Below are 19,025 nucleotides of genomic sequence, written 5' to 3' on the forward strand. Positions count from 1 at the left end.
GTTGTTTTTTTTTTGTTTTTTTTTTAATAAAACACTGAGTGCATTTACACATCTACATTCTTCTGAGTTGGCTGAGCAATTTTATCAACCATCGTTGTCTCTACACCGTACAAATTCAGCAACGCGATCTGGTCTGGGTGCTCCAATGCGCCTCCTAGTGGAATCCTCTGGTAACAAGCATAGTACACAAGCAACTACATGAACAACTGTGCAAACCCAAGGCTAAAAAGCAAATATATTCTCAGCCTTATCGCTCTTACTTTGCTCTGCCATTTGAACCATTTTTTAAATAAAGAAACAAGCATTCAGACTCTGCTTTGGTAGCACAGTCGCAATTTTCTGATCATAATAGAAAGGCTATACCAACTAATTCCAATAAAAAAAACAGTATTTTATTATAGTAAAGATATCACAAAGAAAGGGAAGTCATGTATTTCATAGACTGATCTCTGGGTGGCTAAACATTTACCAGGAAAACAAATATGTGGACTTGAAAACAAGCCTTAACAGCAGGACACACAAACTCTGCTGGGACAGATACACTGATGAACTGTAGCAGAAATTAAATAATCAGATGGCAGAAAAACTGAAATGGGTGTAAAATTAAGAACATCTAATCATGTTGTGAACAAAGAGCTGCATTTAATGACAGTCATGGGACGAGTGTAATTGTTAAACTGAATCTGACTCAAAAACAACCCGTATTCAGCTAATGGAAGTGAAACTTTTGTCCTAACCACCTTACAGAGGTCAACGTCTTCATTTTTAACATCACTAATACATGTTTTGGTGTGAACAGAAAATTTAATCAACATTAACATCCAACAGCTGTTTCAAAATCTGATGAAAGATAAAAAGAAGAACATGAAAGAGTTCTATATAGTTGATTTCAGCTGTCTTTTTTTCTGAACCAGGTCTTTTTTCCACATCTGACACAGTGAACAACATGTAGACACTTCCTTGCTTATTATGTAATCAAGTCATCTGTGTTAGGGTGGATTTACTGCATTCGTCTGCCCATGTTTTTATTTTTATTTTGCAAAGTTGATCTGATCCAGTCATTTTGTTTTTTTTCACTGATTACTCACTTACTACCAAAATAACTACGACACAAACAGGTTAGTCACAGTATAACAGAGAGAGAGAAACTCTGCCGGGAATAGAACACGTAGCATATTTGTAATTATTTCATTTGGACAAAATTTCATCAAATTAGAAAATATGATGAACTCGCTAATCATAGCCTACACAAAAACTATTATAGCTGATAAGGTAATAGAATTAAAGTTTACTTCTTAGATAAGTATCGTTATTATCGTCAGTAGTGAGAATCTTCTATTCCACCACATCCCTTTAGAGGCCAATGGAATACAGTGAACTCATGTTCATGAAACCAGTTTGAGATGATCTGAGCTTTGTGACATGGTGCATTATCCTGCTGGAAGTAGCATCAGAAGATGCTACACTGTGGTCATAAAGGTCATTTAAACCATGCCATACTGGTACTAAAGGGCCCAAAGTGGACCAAGAAAATGTCCCCCACACCATTACACCACCAGCACTAAACTGCTGATCCAAGGCAAGATGGATCCATGATTCATAATTGTTTCCACTAAATTCTGAGACTAGCATCTGAATGTGGAGCTGAAATGGAGACTCATCAGACCAGCAACGTTTCTCCATCTTCTATTGTCCAGTGTTGGTGAGTGTGTGTGAATTGTAGCCTCAGTTTCCTGTTCTTAGCTGACAGGAGGAACCCGGTGTGGTCTTCTGCTGCTGTAGCCCATCTGCTTCAAGGTTGGACGTGTTGTGTGTTCAAAGATGCTGTTCTGCTGTTTGCTGGATATTTTCCTCTTTTTAGACTATTTTCAGTAAACCATAGACCAACAACCATCCCACGTTCAGTTTTCTTTCAGTAATTTGGGGAGATACCAGTTACTGTCCTAAACCAGAACAGAACGGCCTTAAATTTATGCTTTATTAACACTGCTTTTCATAATTTTCATTATTTGGAGGCTAGAAAAGGTTTTGGTTTAAACATAAAATTTCCGGCCTACATTTTTCCCCCTGATGACTTACACACTTTCGTTTTTTAGTATTTTTCTCACGTCTTGGTGACTAAAAACAAGTGGTGTTTAGATTAAGGCAGCAGGAGCTGACTACTAGATGTCTGTTATTACCTTTTAACTGCTTCTGATGTTTTTATCTTCCTATCCACCCTCCTGCCACCAGCCTCACCTCTATCAGCTCTGCTCCCCTTTCCCTCCACCTGTGTCTTCGTCTTTTACTCCTCCTCTTTTTCCTGTGCCACAGAGTGGAAGTCGGAGAGTGACACATCATCATTCTTTATACCACTGAATACTCTAAGCCGCAGTTTCATATCTCATCAAGAAAATGCCAACTTTAACTGTGGCTGGCTCCAGATTAAAAACTCAGGGGCATCGTGCTCCAGGCAACAAAAAGACTTTCAAGTGAGCGGGCAGGATGTATAATAAATACATCTCTTGGATGCCTCCAATTTTCTTGTTCAATTAAGCTATAAATGTCCAAAAGCAGCATTCATCTAAAACCACTGTTAAGGGTTTTACTGTCACATCAATAAAGGTTAAGGATTATGCAATCAGTGATGGTAGAGCTGCTGATTGGTGACAATTTGTAGTAATTACATGATGGGAAATAGAGTGAGTTAAGAGCCATTTCCAAATACTGCTATTTATCTATGTGGGTCATGGGAGGAAAAGCTCTGACTGCAGTCTGTGTGTGGTGTCTTAGAGCTGGTGGCACCTGGGAATTCTGTTGTTTTCCTGGGGGATTTCAATGCCCATGTGGGCACTGATGGGATAACCTGTAGGTACGTGATTCAGAGGAACAGCCTCCCATATCTGAACTCAAGTGATGTTGTGTTGTTGGACTTCTGTGCTAGTCACGGATTGTCCATAACAAACATAACATGTTTCACAAGTATCCTTCATACCAAGCCACCTTAGGCCAACTGATTATGATTTGTTTTTTATTTGCGTCATCAGACCTGTAGCTGCATGTCTCGGAAACTCAGGTGGAAAGGAGCAGCGCTGTCAACTGAGCCCCACCAGGTGGTAAGAGCAAGGTGAAGAGTACGGCCGCTAATCAGACGTGGCAAACCCAAACAGGTGAACTGGGAATGTATGGCAGAGAACCCTGTCTATGAGGTCTTCAACACATACCTTTGGGAGTTTTTCACACTTTCAAGGGTTAAGATTAAGACCTGGATTCTGAAAACCCATGTTCAGAGCCTCTATAGTGGATGCAGCTTCCAGGAGCTGTGGCCAAAATGTTGTCGGTGCCTGTTGTGGAAAGAACCGGAGTACCCGCTGGCGGACACCAGCAGTGAAGGAAGCCATCAAGCAAAGGAGGGGTTTTGAACTTGGCTGCTCCAGGGGTCCACTTGAAGCAGCTGACGGGTGTTGAATAGCAAAAAAGGGTTGCAGCGGTGATGGTTGTGCAGGCTAAAACTCAGTATGGGAGGAATTTCACCATCCATGTCAAGTGACATTTTGCAAGGCATTCTAACTTTGTAAAAGTTTTATTTAGGGCGTATTGTAACTTTTATCATCAGCTTGCCAAACTTAAGCCAACTGAGGCCTGAAGTAAGCCTCAGTCATAACTGAGCTGGAAGGTGGTTCTTCTTTTATCTGCATCGCTGAATTTTCCATTTTGAACAATATTTTTGTTTTTTGTGCTGTTGTTGGCATCTCATTGGTGTTTCAGCTAAACCAGACGTACTACATCTATTCTCAGCAAAAAGTGTGAGACACATTTTCCACCAAAATACTAAGGACTTGCTTTGGTTTTGAATAGGCCTCCTACTTGTGCACTGTGCTCTGAGTTAAGAAATAAACAACCACACAAGAAGGCACGGTGAATATCCAGCTCTGAGAATCACCAAACAGCTGGAACACAGCTTTCTTAGACAGTTGTCAACACCATAAAATAAAACCTTAGTAAATAGTAAGTTGAGAAAGTTCTTTTGAGGGTTAAAATGTTGAGTTTTGCTCAAACTTTTCCAGAAATATATTGGATCACTTTCAGGTCATTTTGAAAATTATGAGGTTTAAACTTTATGCAGTTTTATAATGAATTGTCTGTAATAATCTGTCCCCCAAATCTATATTAATGAGGGTTGTAGCTTTATGAGAATGGGATTCATTGCAAATCAATGTGCATTTAATAGGACGTTTACTGAAGCATGACAATGATCATTTACTGGATACAACTCGAATTATACTAAAATCTGCATGTTAATCTTCCTTACATACAATAATGTGAAAAAACCTTGAGCCACCACTTATTTCTTTAGATTCGTTTTCCCAGCAGTTAGACTGTTGTAATATTTTGAATTCGTTTTGATTAATACTTCCTGAGACTTATTGAAGGTCTTCCAATGGTTTTCTTTCGACATTTATTACAACATTTTTACTCATTTTCAGTCCAGTTCTTTTACCAGAATCTTTTCGGAGGAATGTGTTCTGTTTTTTAAGCAACTTAACACTGATCTATGAAGCATTCAAGCATTAAAAAATTACCAACAGCCTCTCACAAACATAATTTGTTCCCATTTCTTTTATAGCATCTATGAAAAACAGCAAATATAAAACAGTTTGAAAGATAGAAAATAAAGTTTTTGCTGCAATAAGCTATAAACTGTGTGGTAAGTCCTTAAAATACTGGAGCAAACTGGACAAGCTGAGGACAAAAGAAGGAAGGTCAGGCTTAAAAAACTATTTACAGCAGATGAACAGGATCTGAAAGTAACACCCTTAAGATCCGTTCCTCCTATCTACTGTCGGCCAAAGTTTCATCAGAGATGGTCTCCATCAAGTAACGGATGACAAGGAGCCAAGGGAAACAGGGAGTCTGGACTAGTGTTAATTTTATCAGCCATTTTTAAATTTAGTCTCAGTTTTAGCCCAGTTTCAGTCGCGCTTATTAGTTTTTATCATATTTAGTCGACCTCATCCCATTTTTATTTAGTCAAGTTTTAGTCGACTATAAATTGAGCATTTTAGTCTTTATTTTAGTCCAAGAAAACATCATTTTATTTGTCAATTTTACTAATTTTATACCACATTTAGGCTAGTTCATATATGAAAATGTTGGTTAAAGTTATTTTGAATTCAGTGTGGCGTTTTATTTTATTTTATCTAGATGGTTTGTTTTAGTAGATTTTAGTTTTTAGTTAGCATCCATTTGTAGCTGCTCAGGTATTTTGTTTTAACTATAGTTCGCTTGCAGCTCCTAGATTAGCTCATACTTGTGTCTGCTTTAATTAAACTTACAATCCAACTGAAAACATAGTTACCCGACCAGTGTAACGTATCTAAGTTAACATAAATTCAACTTCACACACAATTTTACCAACAAGTGGCTACAGTCGCTACATGCTAAGAAGCTAGTAGGTTAGCTAGCATTAGTTTGCGGTCGTTCTAACGTTATTGTTGGAACATTACAGCCAGTGGTTTAATGTTACGTTATAAACAACCACCACCAAACTTTTTGTTAACTTACAACAATGACTTTGTGGTAAACTGCGACGTGTCTCTTCAGGTTTGTTGTGTTTTTCCTGCTGCCTTGTGCCCACATTCCTTCCCTTTGACTAAAATCAAACATAAGGTTTTTTTCTCCACTTCAGTGTAGCGAAAATGGCTCATATATCACGTCTTCTCTCTCTCGGGCCCCGTGCAAAGCATGGCCATTAATGTTTAATGTTTAACTTTTCGCCATGAATCCACCTCCTGTCTGTCCCTTGTGTTTGTTCACCTGCCCGCTGCAGGTTTGAAAGGTGGTGTGAGTGAGTGATGTAGGAGCCGACGAGGAGGAGGAGACAGGATTTGACAAAATCATATCATATAATAATATAAATTTTGTCTCATCTTTGTTCATGAACTAAAATTTCCAGATTTTAGCCCAGTTTTTATTTAGTGAACTACATTTTCGTCTCGTGTTTGTTAGTCCACGAAAATGCATCTGATTTAGTCCCAGTTCTTGTTTATTAATGGAGGTTTTAGATTCATCTAGTCTAGCTTTCATCCGGTGAAAAATGCTCATTGACGAAAATATTTTCATTTAGTTTCCGTTAATAAAATTAACACTAGTTGATGAAAATATTTTCGTTTAGTTTTCCTTAATGAAATTAACACTGGTCTGAACCTCAACATTATTGAAGCTGTGTGGGATCATCTTGAAAGCGCACCGAACAAAAGCCAGCCAATGTTCAAAGATGAGCTTTGGAAATTCCTTCAGAAAGCCTGGAGAAGTACCCTTGAAGACTAATTAAGGAAACAATGAGAAAGCTTATCATTTCTCCCATCCAGCTATCGACACGTAGCGTTGACTTCCATCATCATGAAGTGCTTTGAGCAGCTGATCATGCAGATCATCAAGTACATCCTCTCTCCCGTCTTTGTCCCATTTCAGTTCGCAAACAAATAAAACAGCTCCATAGAGTATGTTATATCTGCACTCTATCTAGCCCTCATCATCACCTCACTTAGGACTAAAAACTCTTTCTAGCTGGGTACTGGACTTTTTTTTACTGGGAAGCCAACAAAGGTACTGGTTGGCAATAACACCTCCGACTCATGCTGGGCACAGGAGCCCCACAACGGTATGTAATCAGCCTGCTGACCCATGACCCACGTGTACCTACCTAAAACACCAGCTACATCTAAAAGTTTGTGGATGACATAACTATGTCGGGCTTCATCACTAACAACGAAGAAACCAACTACAGGAATGAGAAGCAACTGGTCCAGTCCTGTAAAGATAACAGTCTCCTCCTGAATGTGGGGAAGACTTCAGAAGACGTCCCTACTGACCATTAACGGTGGTGCTGTGGAGAGGGTAAACAGTACCACGTTCCTGGAGGTGCATACATTCCCGATCTAGCGGCAACACCATATTACTCATAAATATTTTCCTCTACTTCCACGGCAAGAGTGAGGTCTGCATCACTGTGTGGTGCGTAGGCTGCACTGCCTCCTGCTGGAAGGCTTAGCAATGCTTAATTAATCATTTCAGCTAGATTTTCATTGGCCCTCTGCTCTCCAACAAGGACATTTCCACACTCTCCTCACCCAGAGAGCCTCCTCCACCCTTCAGCCTCCTGCTTTCAGGTAAAGGTACTGGGCCCACTGGGTCCACTCCAGAAAACTATCAGTTTCATCACCCAGATGGTTAGGATGCTAAACTTTGCCCACTACCTTCCACCTCTGTCCCCTACCAGTCAGTCATAACCCGATTCAACAAATGTCAAGGTGTTTCCGAACACCATGATATCTAGAAAAAGAGACAAATAAAGAAGAATCCATCCTCCAGCGCAACTATTAGATTTATGAGGATAAAGGGATAAATAAAAACAAACTTTTTCTTTTTTCTTCAGTTCTTACACCATTTTAGGATTATCTGCTGTTCCAGTAGTCCCTTTAAATCGGTGCTGCCTTCCTGTATGTATTCTCAGTTATTTTTCCAAACAAAGACTTTTCCCTTAGGTTTACTGTTCATGGTCAGCGGTGAATTAAGACTTGATGCAGCACTGATCATTTCAACATAAACTCTCCACGATTTCAGTTTAAAACAAAGAGAATTTTATATATTCACGTACAAAACAACTGTTCCATGTAAGTTTACTGGCTCAGCAGTGCAGGCCCGTCATGGTAGCTGTTCCCATTTTATCCACAATATTCATGCAAAATCTCCTAAAAAGTCAATCTTTGATTTCCTCTTCATGCCCTAAATTCATATATTAAATAATGCTCTTTTAAAAGGATGTATATCATTCCCTAAAACACTGGAACTGGACTCAATTAACATTTTCAAACAGTATGAAAATGAATAAGCACATCCAAGTAAGCCATTTCATTACAAATCCAATTAATAATCTATGTATTTAATAATAATCAACAGCAGATTTGTTCAAATTTTTATTGTGTGGTCCACAGTGAGCGTCTTCATGAAAGTAGGTCAGCCCTCACAGTTGTTTGGTTCTTTCAGCGAGATATTTGGCAGCTATTTTAGACTGACTCAAGACTGCGAAAGGCTCCAGGAATGTGTGAAAATATATCTTAAACAGCCCACGAACCCTGAAAGCTCACTACTTTTGATCAAAGGGCTGCATGGAAAGTGTGTGTCTATCAGGGAAGAAAGTGGCTGACATGAGGTCCTGCCTGCATCTCTGCAAACGGAGCAAATTAGATGTAAATAAAAAACTGCTGACTGACACACAGAAAAATAAATACAAATAATACGGGGGCATATTTTTGACGCCGTGTTGACATGTTGTTTTATGTCTCCTTTACCAAAGTACTTGTTGATTTCATTAAAGTTAAATCTTAGATCTCTGGAGTTATACACTCAGTGGCCAATGTATTAACTATTCAAATGCTTGTTAATACAAATAACTAATCAGCCAATCACATGGTTGCAACTCAATGAATGTAGTCATGTAGACATGGTGGAGACAACTTGCTGAAGTTCAAACTGAGCATCAGAATGATGAAAAAAGGAGATTTAAGTGACTTTGAACGTGGCATGGTTGGTCTGAGTATTTACAGGGATTTTCCCATACAACCATCTCAGACTCTCCAGGCCTCAGCTAGCAAGTTAATATTTAAGTTCATGGAAGTACAACTAGAAAAAGACTTATCATGCATGTCTTGTTTGGAAGGGCTGCAGGAAAAATCTTCTCTCTAGAAAGAAACATGGCACAGCTTAGGTTTGCAAAGCTGCATCTTAACAATTCGCCAATATCTTCTTACAAATCTTCTTAAATTCATTTTTAAGTTGAACTTTTTTATGAAAACCTGTCAGATTCACAAACATGTTCGCAGATTGTAAAACTGTTTTTATCTTTTATCTTAGATTGGTATTTACCAGTCTCCTGTAAGCTGAAATGATAGACCAGCTGGTCAGGCGTTGCAGATAAACGCCCAAAATATGGTAAATGGTCTGTACTTATATAGCGCTTTACATGTACATCACATTCACCCATGCAAGGTGCTCAACCAGGAGCAATTTGGGGTTTGGTGTCTTGCTCAGGGATACCTTGACATGAGATGTCTGGGCCGGGATTGAACTGGCAACCCTACAGGACGACCACTCTACCCACTGAGCCACGCTGTCTCTATAAATTTATTTTACAACCGTTGTAAATATGTACAACAGCTGTGAACATGTAATTCAGAGGCTCGTCCGGGATTTGAACCCGGGACCTCTCACACCCGAAGCGAGAATCATACCCCTAGACCAACGAGCCAGGCCATCAGCACACAATGACCATAAAAGTCCAAGACTTACAGGCTGTGTGCAATCACACAGAAAGGTAAAACATGAGGAAAAATAACAAGATGCCAAAAGAATGAATGAAAACAGAAAATAGTATAAATAGTATAAATAATCACACAGTGAAATCCAAACATAAAATCAGTGTTAGGTACATTCGGGTCATTAATTCCTCCTGAACTTGGACAGCAGCCTGCAGTCTGGTCTCGTGGGCGGGTCAGGATTCTTGTGGTGTTGTGGCTAGAGAAGGAAGTGGTACGCTGTAGGATACATTTTCATTTCTCTTTACATCCTGTACCTTCTACAGTTTCACCTGCTGTGGCATCATTTTAAGATGTGGTGTGCCGATGGCACGAGTGGTGCATATGATGAAATACACCCTCCTGGTGAGATAGTTGGTCAGTGGTGTTATTAACCAGTTAACCAGAGCATAACCGTCATCCCCAAATAAAACTAATCATAATAAAAATACACGGTTTTAGTAAATGTATTTCAGCAGGTGGATCTAGGAGTCACAGGTGACTTGGACATTAAGTTGGTTGAGGGATTGGATCAGGCGTGTTCAGTCTATAACATCAATGGTTTTAGGAAGACCAGAAATTGAATTAAATCCTTCTTTACTGACTTGAAATGGATTAAAAATAGTTTAATTTTCTCCTAAAGGAAATTATGTGAGGGCACGATCTGCAATATCTTGCTGTGGCTGTTAATTTTGATACAACAAATTGTTAAGAAAATTACTAAAAGTTATTTTAAATATAACAATAACAGTACTGTAGTTTTACTATTGTACTTTAATGAAACATCAGAAAACAAACGCTGATTGTGTTCAAACATATCGACACTCAAATGTTCTTAACAGTCCTCCTGAGTATACATAGGATACGATACGTAGGATGTGAAAATGATAAAAAGTCTGTAAGTAGGACTAAAGAGTAAATTTGTGATGGGAAAATTTTGTATTGATGATATTGTGATCCTGTAAGGGAGACAGATGGTCAAAAGTTTCTGTCCTACTTTAGAGAAGTAGGAACAACTAATAATAATAATAATGGATTAGATTTATATAGCGCTTTTCAAGGCACCCAAAGCGCTTTACATTGTGAATCCATTATTCATCCACTCCTCGCTCATACCTGGTGATGGTAAGCTACATGTGTAGCCACCGCTGCCCTGGGGCAGGCTGACGGAAACATGGCTGCCAATCTGCGCCTACGGCCTCTCCGACCATCACCAAACATTCATCCACCAGTGATGCCATCACTGGAGGCAAGGAGTATTAAGTGTCTTGCAAGGACACAACGACAGATGACTGCGGGAGTGGGAATCGAACCACCAACCTTATGGTCATTGGACAACCTGCTCTACCGCCTGAGCCACTGCCGTCCCTAAAGAGGTAAAAGCACATTTAAGGACCTTATTACCCTCCTGGATGTGTCATGTAAAACCTCGGGGTCTATGGGTCCTACACCAGGGTCTGAGATAAGTGTTCCTAGATGGGGATTTTCCGCTCCAGGCTGTACATAAAGAGTTGTTCTAAGCTGAATGTCAGTTCAACATTGTCAGCTGACCTGTGTTCAACTTGTCTTCTGACTGTGTTTGAAACTTCTTGCAAGTAAACAGCTGTGCCTTCTTACACATCTGAAGTATCTGCCATTCACTGAGAGTTTTTCCTAACAATTTGTTTGTAAGAACTTTTGGTGAATGAGACCCAGTGTCCTTTGGACAGATGAAACCAAAGTAGAGATGCAAAAACACCTCATACCAGCGGTGAAGCACAGTGGTGGAAGGATGATGATCTGGGCTTGTTTTGCAGTTACAGGAACTAGACACCGTGCAGCCTTTGAAGGGACAATGAGCTCCTCTGTATACCAAAGTATTGTAGAGTAAAATGACCTTCTGTCTTTCTGACAGGTAAAGCTTGGCTCAAAATCTACAACATAATGTCTGGAAAAAACAGTCCACTCAAGGTCCAGACCACAACCTCGTTGAAATCCTATGGTGGGACCTTCAGAAATTGGACAGAATTATCTCCGCAACCATATGAGGTTAGAAAACTATTCCAGATTTGTATGGGTGGTTATAAGACTTTGAAGCAGGAAAACATCTAAGACCTGCACCACACTGGCCTTCAAGGGCCACCGTTGGACATTGGATTTTTTCTTTAACAATATATAAAGCTGCAAAGTAGTTTAAAGCCATTTAAGGTAATACTTAAACAAATTATTTTGAGTTACATGTTCTGGAGACTTACAAAAAGAAAGTGGCTGTATGGATGATGGGTGAAAACAGAGTCGGCAAGTTGTAAGCAGCACCTGAGCTGAGCAGGTAGTGATGACTGACAGCTTGTAGTTCAGCTCTCGCTGTGCGTTCTCAGCGTTCTGTGCATTCAAAACACTGCTGCCAGTTCTTTAAAAAGCTATGACATTTGAGAAACAGCAACATAATTAAATAAAAAGCCCATCTACTAAGATTGTCAAGCTAAACATGAAAATGTGCTCATAATGAGGAGATGTGTGGTGACTGCTGATAAAACTATCAGTCAGCATTTTCTGCTGGTGGCTGATGGACTCCCACACGTTTTGTTCTACATGCTGTCACACAGCAGGTGATGCTCCTTACACCACGTCCATAATCACAATCATGCTCATGTGTTGAAGACTTTTTACTTCGGTTTTTAACTTTTCAGGCACCAGGAATTTAAAATTAAATAGATTTCACATTTATCGTCATCACTACTGAAGGAATGACTTGGCACTCTTCTGCTGAGGACGAGCACATTTGGAGCGTTTTAGCATCTGATATGTCGAGTTAGACCTGGGATATACTTGCTGTATATGCAAACATGAAGGTCAATGTTCTGCATCGTCTTTATATATACTTTTTTTGGAAAGTCTCCACATTAACCCCCAAAACATTTCCAATCTGTTGCCGACTGTTAAGACACAAGTTTGTCACTGTGCAACAGGGAGGAAAATTCATCAAGATGGTGGTAATTGCAGACAAGGTCCAAGAGGCGTCTTCAGAACTATCTGCCATTGTGTTTACTTATGATTTTCATGCTCTTGTTTGCATGAGTGCCTCTAGCATTCAAGTCAATATTGCAGCTTGCATGCACGACACATTACCTTGCATCAAGAATAGCAGCCTACGTGCCAAACAAACACTATGCGTAGCAGCCATGATATGTATGCGGACGCATTGCTAACAGCAAGTATATTCCAGCCTTAACCAGGATGATGGGAATGCAACCAAAACAAAAAGCTAGTCAGTGCCCTGTTTCACCATTTCACCATGGGGATGGGAATGAATGAGCAAAGAGTGGAAAGTGGGATTTAACTGGCTAAATATGAACCTTTCTTCATTCCAATAGAACTGCACATTAAACTTTGCACTTTCCAGTTTGCTCCTGGTTTGGCAGGGAATTACCTTACTGGACGGACAGCTGGCTTTTTATTTTTTCATATTTCTGCTTGTGTTTGGTTTTAGGTGGTAGCTCTTTCCCTTACAGCATATCTACTGCGATCAAATGGTCGCATTTTGCGACTAAAATGTGAGACAGTGAGAGTGAATGTTTCATCTACTCGCGCAATGGAGACCAAAACATTTGCCTTTTTTTTGTAGTAGTTATAATTAAATTTATTTTGTCGCTAACAAACTTCTGCTCCCCTCTTCAGCCCAGTAGTTCACAAATTAGCTGCAAAATTAACTGCTGGTTTGTCGACTCAAACTAACTTCACTACGAGAAAAGGAGACAAACACCAACGAAGAAGACGACAGCCAATGTGCGTGTGAGCAGGGACGAACGACCACTGTGATTGGCTTATGTGTGGAAAGAGACGAGTTGCCAACTATTTAGTGAGTTTTCAGACCCCTCAAGAGTCTTTTTTTTGTTTTTTAAGCAACTAACGACAAACCTAGCGACTTTTTCTGGTATCATTGAAGACTTTTGGAGACTGACGTTAATGAACATAGTTCACTCTTCCCGATGCAGAGCGGGAGCTGTGCAGACCCCTCACCCTTCCAAAAGCACTCATACAAGTATTGTTCAACACAATTAACTCTGTTATAAACCCTCCCACTGTTCTGTCTAATGTTTCAGCTTCAACCTGTGAAAATTTTCTTCACTTTTTCACCAATCAGGTGGCATCTGTGAGACAGCACATTAAGAATAATATAAATGCTTGTGCTGAACTGTACACTCCTCCTGCACCGTCTGCTGTTTTGGAAAGTTTTGAGCAAGTGTCTCTATCACAGGGGTAGCCAACGTGGGTCCTCGAGGGCACCAATCCGGCAGGTTCTCCAGATTTCTGTGCTCCAACACACCTCACTTAAACTATCGAGTCATTGTGGAGATCTTTATAGGCTGTTGGATCCATTTAATTTGAGTCAGGTGTGCTGGAGCAGGGAAATCTGGAAAACCTGCCAGATTGGTGCCCTCGAGGACCGACGTTGGCTACCCCTGCTCTATCACTTCTCACTAAGGTGGTACAGAGTATTAAACCCAGTTACTGTCCCTTGGACATTGTACCTGCAAAGGTGATCAAAGAGGCTTTTATTACTGTTGGGCCATGCCTTCTCTCTTTTATTAACAGTTGCCTCAGGTGTGGAATGGTTCCAGCTGCCTTTAAACACGCTGTTGTCAAGCCACTACTTAAAAGACACAATCTTGACCCATCTGTTTTATCAAATTTTAGACCTGTCTCAAATTTACCATTTTTATCTAAGGTTTTAGAAAAAGTTGTTTTTATTCAGTTGCAATCATTTTTAGAGAACAACACTGTTTTAGACAAATTTCAGTCTGGATTCAGATCACGACATAGCACAGAGTCTGCGCTGTTAAAAGTGCAAAACGACATTCTTTTATCTCTTAATTCCAAGAAGCCTGTGTTGCTGGTGATGCTGGACCTCACAGCAGCTTTTGATACTGTGGGCCATTCAGTCCTTATCACTCGCCTTTCCCAACAGGTCGGTCTCCGTGGGACTGTCCTGCAGTGGTTGGAATCTTATTTGACTGATTTAGGGTGATAATTAATGACCTCTCGTCCTCTACGGTCCCTCTAACCACTGGTGTGCCACAGGGCTCCATCCTTGGGCCTTTGTTGTTTTCACTTGATATGTTGCCTCTCAGCTCAGTCATCTACAAACATGACCTTTTCTTTCATTTTTATGCAGATGACCTTCAAGTATACCTACACATTGGTTCTAACAATCCCAGTGCACTTGTGTCCATACAAAACTCTTTGGCAGATATTAAGATGTGGCTTTCTCAGAACTTTCTGCATCTAAATGAAAGCAAAACTGAGTGTATTTTGTTTGGTCCTAACTTGTTTGAGGATGTACCTGATCTTGGTTCTCTTGGTCCGCTCTGTAAACCAGATGTAAAAAACCTGGGAGTGAAGTTCGATAACTGTCTGAAACATGACAGACAGATTGACAGTGTTGTTAAAGCCAGCTTCCTCCAGCTCCATCTTCTGGCCAAGGTCAAACCCTTCCTTTGTCAGAACGGCCTGGAGAAGGCTATTCATGCTTTTATCAGCTCACGTATTGCCTACTGCAATGCTCTTTATATCGGTCTGAACCAGTGCACACTCAATCGGCTGCAACTAGCGCAGAATGCTTCTGCTCGGCTTCTGACAAACACTCGATGACACAGTCACATTACTCCTGTTCTGTACTCCCTCCACTGGCTCCCGGTACATTTCAGAGTTAATTTTAAACTTTTAATGTTTGTATTTAAAGCCATTCATGGACTTGCACCTTTTTATTTATGTGAACTGTTATTTGCACACAAACCCAGCAGAGCCCTGCGTTCTGCAGGCCAACACCTGCTGGAGGTCCCCAGGACCAATTGCAAGCAGTGGGGCGATCGTTCATTTGCTGTAGCCGGTCCCAGACTTTGGAACACTTTGCCACTTGAGTTGCGGACCATCACAGATCTCCCTTTGTTCAAAACTAAGCTAAAGACGTATTTGTTTAGACTTGCATTTGGTACTTAACTACATGGTGACTCTTGTTTTACACTAATTTACTCTGAAAATGTTTTATTTTTGTCTAAACTGTTATTGTTAACCTGTTTTTAGTTGTTTTTATTCTCTTATTATTGCACGTTGAAAAGCACTTTGGTTCAGCTGTTGCTGTTGTAAAGAGCTATACAAATAAAGTTTGATTGATTGATACGAGGCTTGGTCTTCTTGCAGCAGCAGCAGCTGTATTCAGAGCAGACGACGTTCACCTTTGTTTCATGACCAGGCTGAAAATGAAACGTCCAAAACTGCTGCTGGAGGATCCGGAGCTGGTTTACCGTCAGAGTAATGTCTTTTAATGAAGAGTGTGGACAAAAATGTTTAAAAAGTTAAGTGTTGTGACATGTTCCAGACTACCAATTAAAGAAAAAATACATTTAAAAAAAACTGAACTAAAAATAAAGAAAACATTGATAGAATTATTTAATTTTATTAATTTCATTTATTTATTTTTTATTGTTGCTGTTCTAAATATTTTTAGGTTGTCTTTTTATAAATCTTTACCTTTCACACGACATCCCTCTTTATGGCAACATAGGCTGATTATGCTAATTAGTAATATATATATATATATATATATATATATTAGGGATGCACCGAAATGAAAATTCTTGGCCAAAACCGAAAACCGAAACACCGAAAGAAATAATTATGCCAATTATTAGTACCATTGCATTCAGGGCTATGAATGTGTACTAACCACATTAAAATTTTGGCATTGCAATTGTATAAATTAATATAACTGTTTCAAAGAATAAACAATTACAAAATTATGAAAATATTTATTTAGCATATTTAAAAAATGTACAATAATAAAATAATACAAAATAAAATTAAGAATAAAATACTATTTTCTCTGTAGGACTACTAGAACAAAATGCATTCAGAACAAGTGCAGCTGCTGAAATATATAACAATATTTTGTGTTGGCCGGCAACATAATAGTGTATCAAAACAAAAACTTAAAGGTTAATTGTAGGCCTTTAACAATAAATGCTCCAAGAACTACAGATGTGCAAAGTGGAAAACAAAAATTTAAACAAGACCCTTCTACTTCTTGATGGAAAGTGGTAGTTTTTGCTTGATGAAGAGCAGCTTCCTCTTCTCATCAAGAACATGAGCTGCTGCACTGAACAGCCTCTCGCTGTCAGTGCTTGTGCACGGAGCAGACAAGTACTTTCGTGGCAACTTTGCCAGGTCAGGAAAGCGGCCCTGGTTATTTCTCCAGTAGGCAAGAGGGTTATCACGTCTGGGGATGGGGGCTTCAGAAAGATAACCATCTAACTGTTCTTATATATATATATATATATATATATATATATATATATATATATATATTTTTTTTTTTTTTTTTTTTTTTTTTTAATTTATTGTTTACGTTTATCACTAATACAGTGAAAATGAAAGAAAAAGTGAATATTTGTTATGCAAGGTGATTTCAGTGTGCGCCCCTACATTTTCTGCTTACGCTCCTAAAAATTTAAGTTAGGGGCCGCCGAGCTCCTGGTAAAAAAAGTTAGTCTGGAGCCCTATAATGTATTATGTTTCATGATCTTGCTCCCTCCGTGTATATATGCCCTTAGTTTTCAGCTACTCCTTATCAGATGTATATGTTGTATGGTTTATCCCTGTCGTGTGTGGTTCCCTGTCTTGAGTTGTGGGAAAATAAACCTTGTCATCTGCACCGATTCTGCCTCCTGCCTTGACTGCCTGCAATTGGGTCCTCACCTCCACCGCAATTCATGACAGTGGAAATATTTAGAATAGGCTTTATTGTCATTGTACAGTGTCGGTTACAGTAAAATTGTGGTTGCACCACCCAGCTACTGGGCACATTAGGCAAAGTTTAAAATAAAAGATTAAACATTGGTTAAAAACACAAATCTTAAATAAAATTAGGGGTTAAATATAGAGGACAATAAAAGACAATGAAGAGCAAATTGTGCAGGTTATATTGTATGAAAGTGCACATGCAAGACTAAAGGGTTTAGTCTTTTTTTTTAATCCATAAAGGAAATATAACTGGTTAAATGTGTTTCTGTAAACTGGTAATAGCGACTCAGGAGGTGCTGGTTTGGGCTACATCACACAGAGGCAACTAGAAGCCAGTGTAATTTTTCTTTTATACATTAATGAATATTATTCATGTTGTTGTACAACATGACGTCACTGGACAACAGCCCAGCCTGTTGTGCCAATTAGCTAATCGTAGGTCGTTCCACGGCACTGACCGGATGATCTGTTTCTTTTTCTGAGGCGAGAAACTGTTCTTTCACGCCAAAATGCCACAATCATCAGTCTGACACTGACAAAATCTATAAAACCTGGAGATTCTCCAGCAGTTTCAGAAGCCCCATTAGCTTAATGTGCCTTATCTCCCCATTCTGATGAAGCAATTTCAGTCAGGATCAGGATCGGGGGTGTGCATGAGGATCTCATTATTGCTGCTGTTAACTGTTAAGAGGTAATTTGGCATACTTAAATCTGAGAAATGTAATTAGGTCAAACTCACAGCCTGTGTTTCATTTACAGCAACAGGAAGTGCAAAGCTTCATGGAGCTGTCACATAGATATATACACGTAAGGTGTGTCCCAATTCAGGGTCTGCACACTTCAAAGTGCGCAGACTACGTAGGCTGTAATGTCCTCTGTAGTCTACACACTTCAAAGTCTGCTTATCGTTTGTGAAATGGGACAGCCTACCTAATCTACAAGAATTTCCCATAGCAACAACATAGGACGTTGAATCACTTAATATAATGACCAAAAACAACAGGTGTACATGGAGTCGCTAGAAATACAGCTCCCTATATTCTAACAATGCATGGAAGTGTTAGCAAATAGCTTATGTATATCAGACATTTTCCACCTCTGTTGGCATTGTGGTACAATGTACACCACATGCACGAGGTAAAGCATCAAGGCTGCACGCACTCCAACTCCTTCAGCATCTGCAGCAGGTGGTTGTGTCCATCCTCTCCAGTGCAGCTTCAGGAGGCCACAGATGGCCTGAAGTGTCTCTCTGGACATACGGAAATTCTCTATCCACTGCTCATTGGTAAATCTGGGAACAACCTTTTCCCACCAGCTTTGCTCCGGACCAGCCGGACAGTGAGGAGTGTTGTTCAATGAGCCGTCTGAAACAGAACACGAGTTACAATAAACCTGCCGTCTGAAATATTCATTCGTAATCTGCTCAACGCAGACAGTAGAAAAGAGTCTGAAATGTTTACTCATACGATACGCATACTCATACGTTTTCTTTTCCGCGGGTTTTTTTTGTTGTTGTGTGGCGCTAAAGTGACACGTTACTGTCGCAGACGGTTGCGTCACATCGGTCCCGCTACCCCCCCCTAATTCATGCAACATGAAACAGTTCCCCTGGGAAAGGACAGTTCTTAGAACCTCTCTGTCCGACTGCGCCTTATAACAAAAACAGTGCCTGCTCCCAACAACTACTCCCAGCAGTTGACCAATCAGAGGCAGCCCGCATCAAAGGGAGGCGGGGCTTAGGGGAGAAGAGTCTCTTTCTGCTTGTTTCTGGCAGTGGCTGATACGAAGAGGATCAATATAAATAAATAAAGGGGTTTGTGAAAAAGTCCAGATTGATTCCTGCCCTTGTGGACTCACATAATAAAATAAATTAGCCTGAAATGAGTGTAATAGACCCACTTTAAAGTCTGA

General features: G+C 39.8%; 1 protein-coding gene and 1 non-coding gene across 2 annotated transcripts in view; both read right to left on the bottom strand.

The window, feature by feature from the left end:
• The window catches only part of LOC121635438 (pseudouridine 5'-phosphatase), a 38,044-nt gene that overhangs the window by 13,561 nt on the left and 5,458 nt on the right, over positions 1-19,025 (bottom strand). The window lies entirely within an intron of this gene.
• On the bottom strand, positions 9,218-9,289 carry trnap-cgg. The gene has a single exon. It is a non-coding gene; the product is annotated as a tRNA-Pro (tRNA).

The sequence above is a fragment of the Melanotaenia boesemani genome, chromosome 24, assembly GCF_017639745.1.
Source record: "Melanotaenia boesemani isolate fMelBoe1 chromosome 24, fMelBoe1.pri, whole genome shotgun sequence".
NCBI lineage: Eukaryota > Metazoa > Chordata > Actinopteri > Atheriniformes > Melanotaeniidae > Melanotaenia > Melanotaenia boesemani.